This window comes from Triticum urartu, unplaced genomic scaffold (genome assembly GCF_003073215.2).
Source record: "Triticum urartu cultivar G1812 unplaced genomic scaffold, Tu2.1 TuUngrouped_contig_575, whole genome shotgun sequence".
In the NCBI taxonomy this organism is placed as follows: domain Eukaryota; kingdom Viridiplantae; phylum Streptophyta; class Magnoliopsida; order Poales; family Poaceae; genus Triticum; species Triticum urartu.
Genome location: NW_024116450.1, coordinates 607 through 6229, shown reverse-complemented (window position 1 = coordinate 6229; position 5623 = coordinate 607). Strand labels below are relative to the sequence as shown.

General features: G+C 38.9%; 1 long non-coding RNA gene across 2 annotated transcripts; it reads left to right on the top strand.

The window, feature by feature from the left end:
- The first annotated feature begins 295 nt into the window (after positions 1–295).
- LOC125529654 lies at positions 296–4625 on the top strand. 2 transcript variants are annotated; one of them, XR_007292717.1, is made up of 6 exons: positions 296–697; positions 772–878; positions 968–1057; positions 1756–1894; positions 1973–3792; positions 4000–4625. It is a non-coding gene; the product is annotated as an uncharacterized LOC125529654 (long non-coding RNA). The 2 variants fall into 2 exon arrangements; XR_007292718.1 differs by having other exon boundaries at positions 497–697; positions 3718–3792.
- Positions 4626–5623: the final 998 nt, after the last annotated feature.

Here is a 5623-nt window from a genome sequence, read left to right as displayed (position 1 = left end):
GGATCGGGCGCCCCCGAGATGCTCCGGTAGGTGGTGCGGCTGGGGGCGGGGCTGTGGCGGCGGCGCCGGTTGGGGGCGGGGCTGCGGCAGCGTCGCCGGTTGGGGGCGGGGCTGTAGCTGCGCGGCGACGTCGCCGGCTGGGGGCGGGGCGACGGCGGCATCGCTGATAGGGGTGGGTGGTGCGTTGTGAGGGAGGTGGGGTGGGTGGGTTGGGTAGTTCGGGGATCGAGTGTTTTCCTTTTTAGCTTTTGTAGTTCGGGAGGGTCACGTCGGCGCCTATATAGGAGCGTTGTGATCTAAATAGTTATTTTAATCTCAGGATTAAAATAGTATCAATATATATATATATATATATCTTAAATCTAACAATCAAATTATAAGAGAATCATCTATACTTGAACTACAAAGGTTGATTCCGTGTCTCGATTTTGTTTAGAAATATTAGCAAGTTGAGTAACCTCATTCTTTCTAAAATAGGGATATTCCTGAATGTTGTTTACTACTTTTATTATGTTGCTTATTTTTGTGGTTCCATTTGAACAGGATGTGCACTCTTGTCTCCGTCGTTATACCTATTTTAGAATCCATGGCAGCATGTTGTGCTTTGTTGGCACATTCGTGCATATGTGAGGTAGCAGATGAAGAAGCACCGAATGATCATTATATTCTCCTCTACTCTGATCTTCTATTGACATATGTAAGATGTACCTTATTTCCTGGTATTTCCTGAGATTCTGGACTGATTGTTTGACAGTGATTATTATGTAAAAGTGTTTTCAGTTGCTATTTAGTATGGATGCCTCCATGGTTGCATAGGCATCCATGGTTCTGTGAGGATGTTATCTATGTCGTTCTGTTTTATATAGATGTCTAATTAGGTAAGCAATCACACATGGTCCTGTTACTTGTTTGTTTCTTTTGATCATCTTAATGTTGAGTTGTGGGTTTACGCGATCTTGCTACCCAGCTGGTTATTTGAACATGAAAAGGAGTATCACTCGGCAGGAAGGTCAACCATGGGGAGGTGCAACATGGCGTGGCCTCAGCAGCCAATTAGGTGTCCTCTATCTTTGCCTATTGCTTCCTTTGGAACACTGATTTTGTTTGACTTATGAAGGCACATTCATCCTACAAGAACAATCATGATTAAGAGTTAGTCCGCCCTTGCACATCGGTTTGCTTTCTTACATTGATTGTTGTTTTTATGCATTATATCATTCACCTTCTCACATAATAGTCTGGTAAAAAAAGAGTGAACCCACTCCTGAATTTGCACTAATTATATATTTATGGCACTATTAATAATTTGTATTTGCATTCTCTGTTGAGTTCGTCGAGTTCCTTTCTCAATATGCTTAGATGCTTTCCTCAATGTGAATTGCACCCGTGATGGAAAGAAGCAAAAGTGTGATGTAGTGTAATCTCCAGCATGGTAGGGCTACTTGTCGTCCAAATATTTGTTCTACAGTAGGTTAGTACAGACTTATTGGATCATATTTTCCAGAAGTATGTGAACCTTCTGCACAATGAATCACAACCCTGAATTGTTATTTAAAAAAATATCTGTAAACCTTGAAATTTGTTAGCTATCATACATATTTTACTGTTCCTGGACAATCCCGATTTTTGCTAAATATGCTAATTAGAAGTTTTATTTAATCATGGCAGAAATTTCAACAAAATTAGGCCTTTCAGTACTTCACATTTGTTGAACTAATGAACATTTTGTATTTTGTTGCTGTTTGGATTGTTCAGGTATTGGAAGTTTTGGGTTCCACGGAATTATTGGTGCTTATCTACAAATTTGATTATGCTTATCATTCTAGATTTTCTGATCCTTAGTTGAACAGTACCGTTGATAAAGCTACACGGTGGATGCTATTCATTATATAAGGTGAGCTTCTATGACTTGGTTTAACCTTTCTAGATTATGTAAATGAATAGAAAAACTTTCTGATATGTGTATTTGTAGAATTTGCTGGTGTTTGATGCGAAATATCGGTGGCCAAAATGTTGTTATGGTCAGGTCGACCTGAATATTATGTTCATCCGTCTACACCTCCTCTTGTGGTATCCAGTTGTTCAAGTACTGGTCACCTCCTCATGGCAGACGCTTACAAGTGCTCCTGCTTGTTGAAAATGCCTGAGACAAGTCACTAACTGAGCCTAATAAAATAGTAGAGAAACTTTTTACAACGGTACAAAAATGTAGAACAAATCAAGTAGAAGAAGAGACAGAACGCACAAACACTTTTGAAAGGAATATCAGTTTCATACATTATTTGTAGTGCTAAAATAAACATATATACTGCAGGTTTAGGACTAATTTATTATAGGCAAACCTGCACACATGTGCTACTCTACCCAGGCTTAATTCGTCCTAGCAAAAGAAATCACATCATGAGCAAAAGAACGAATTCACTACTAACATTTCAAATCAAGATTTATCCATCTAGCAGTCCAAAAATATATTTCTCTTCTCATTATTCCAACAGCCTTTTCTGTACCAGCAATGTGACACTACACTACAATATATTTTCACAAGCTGTGAAAAAAATAAAGAATTTGACAATCGATAGCCTCCGGTCTATAATTATAATTTTGCGTGCACTTTGGAGCTATTGGATGCCCGAATGTGTCGTGTTCGTCCATTGTGCCATGTTAAGACTTGTAGCTTGAGAGGAGGGAAATAGTTAAGCAGGTTGTATAGAGTTGCTACCATACCATTTTTTTTGTGACTGCAGGGTCTCACCATCAATTTTCTTAAAGTATATTAACCTCTTGTTCTTGGAAGAATAGATTTTCCATGGCCTCTGTTTTACTTGCTGGGTGGATTACACGTTACTTCCTTGGATGTTTAAAGGTTATTATATCCTTTCTCCCCTTTTTATCGGCAAGCATTCTCTCATCTTCTGGTAACTTGAGTAAGTTGCAACACACTAATGCTTTCTTAGTCTGGTTTGTTCTTGCAAAAAATAATTGAAGTGTGCAGACAGGCAGCATGGAAACACTAAAGAGAAGTTTCATACATACTAATAGCTAGAGTGATTTCATACCTGTAGGAACCGTCTTAGAAGAAATAAGTTTCAGCTATTTTCTAAAGATATTAGACCATAAGATTATTCTTAAGTTAAGATGTTTGGCATGGACTAACGTGTATACGGCTGGAGTGGTTCCGGATTTGTTACAAGCTCCTTGTGTTGAGGAACGTCAAAGTGGGAAAGTTTCTATTATTTTCGATACTATTATTCAAATGCTGAAGTGTAATTTATCACATCCCCAACATAGGATATACACATTTTACTGTACAGTCACTAAACCTATGTTATCAAGTTTTATCTAAGTAGTGTATCACCAATGTTCACTACTGTTTCAAAAACAGAAGCAATGTGGCTCACACTGATCAATCACATGTTTTATCTCAACGGATTCTTTAAATTTTGACATGCTGTTTTGAAGTATATATTGGCATTATGCTGAAAAGGGACCTGAGAGGTGATGTTTTATTATCTATCCTGGTAGAATAATCCAAAGATATGTTTTACTAACCAATTTATATGCCTAACTATGCTGCTATTGTTATTATTTTCTTAATGGATGTGCCTAAAATTGCTCTTCCTAGCACTGCTCTATAAATTTTAATCCATCTTTTTGTTCCTTTTGTTTATCATGGCGTACTCATCCTGTCTAATCCAAGCAAGGGCCTTCATTTTGCAGATAGTTTGATGCTCTCATGGTTAATCTTTTTCTTGGAACTATTGGCATGCAGAGGAGGTTGCGTTTTATTTGCTGGTGTGTTAGGCACATAAGAAACTGGTTTTTCCTTTTTCACAAACCAAGCTAGGGCTAGCTTCTGATGTATATGGTCCCAGCTCCATTTTTATTGTCAAAAAAAATTAAGTACAATATTAAGTGTGTTGGTTCACATGCCAATTGTTCATGTTCTTCAGGCCTTGATCTTACTATCCTATCTGAATATTCCTTTTATGGCAATCACAGGTTTATGTGATTGGCGGGGATGGAACAATGAGAGGAGCAGTGGCGATATTTGAAGAGTTTAAATGGTGTCATTTGAGGATATCCATTACAGGGATCCCAAAAAACTTGGACAACGACATCGACATCATAGACAAGGCGTTTGGGTTTCAAACTGCAGTGGAGTGTGCTCAGTAGGCAATCGATGTGACACATGTGCGGTTGTGAATATTGTGGATGGCATTGGTCTTGTCAAACTTATGGGAAGGAGCACGGGCCACATTACTCTTCATGCCACCCTGAGCAGCCTGAGATGTTGACTGCTGTTTGAATCCGGAGATCGATTTCCATGTTGAAGGGAAGGGGCATGCTATCGTTGTTGTTGCTCAAGGTGCTGGTCAGAAGTTGATTCCCCGTATTGATGACCAGAAGCGAGAGTAGGATGAGTATGGCAACATGTTGTTCCTTAGCATTGGCCTTCTATGAAGTTTACATACAATTCACCTGCATGGTTAAAAAAGCTACTATACTAATGTAAATGTTCTGTTTCTTTGAAGATTACTCATTTCTCTTAGCGTTGTTGTATCGAAACAATTGTGTTTTGGCCGCTTGCGCTCATTTTATAGGAGATTGAGATGTGGGACAAGCTACTACCAAATATTTGGTTCCCATCAAACCGTTTATTTGCCAATAAAATAAAGGTTCCTTTTTTTAAAACACATGAAAGGACAACACTACATAAGGGAGTTTGCCCTTTGGGAAGGTTATTGTTTGTTGCTGTGATTAAATGTCTTATGTAACATGTAACATCTAGACTCTGTTTGTGGTAGTAATTTTTCCCATTGTAAAAGGCCATGTTGCACAAGGTAGTTGTTTTGGGTTTTATTTAGGGATGTGACACCAATTATGGGTTTGAACTCCAAATGTGTTTGAACATAATTAAGTAAAGGAAGATATCGCGGCACATCTTCGTGGTAAAGTTGTATGTCATATACCTTGCGCCATTTGGCTCTATGCATGCTACCCTGGTTGCTAAAACCTACTTCTACTAGCAAAGTCAAATATTTTTAAAACACTTTGGGTTTGACATGGTCTTTGCGCTTGCTCAAACATAAAGATATTGAAAAAAATGCAAATATTTTCAATGAGCCCGTGGTATCAAATTGGACTCTGCGCCATTTGGCTCAGAGATAAATTAAAATGTGTGTACATCTCATTATAGACAATAGTCTTCATTCTTTTTTTATTAAATGGGTAAATTTGGTAATCATATGTCCTTGCCCACAACTAAACCAACTAAAACATGAATTTCGTTTTCAACGCGCATATGGATTCAACAGATCTGTGCGTCATATGTCCTTGAAAAATGTTAACTATTTTCATCGACAACATGGTTTTAGTGGGTCTCTGCTAGATGAAAAGTAAATCCATGCATGCAGACAAATCTGAAGTCAAAAGAGGTAAGAAATCGCACCGGTCGGCGGCTGAGGAAACGCCTCTGTCACCCAACTGAGGAACCGAGAAAGAAAGGAGGGGATAGAGAGTCTCCGCTGGATCCGCCCCCTACAGCTTCATATTCAGCTCCTCACAGGCCACAGGCATCGCTCTACATGGGCTGAGCTAAATAACATATGGGCTATCCTAATCC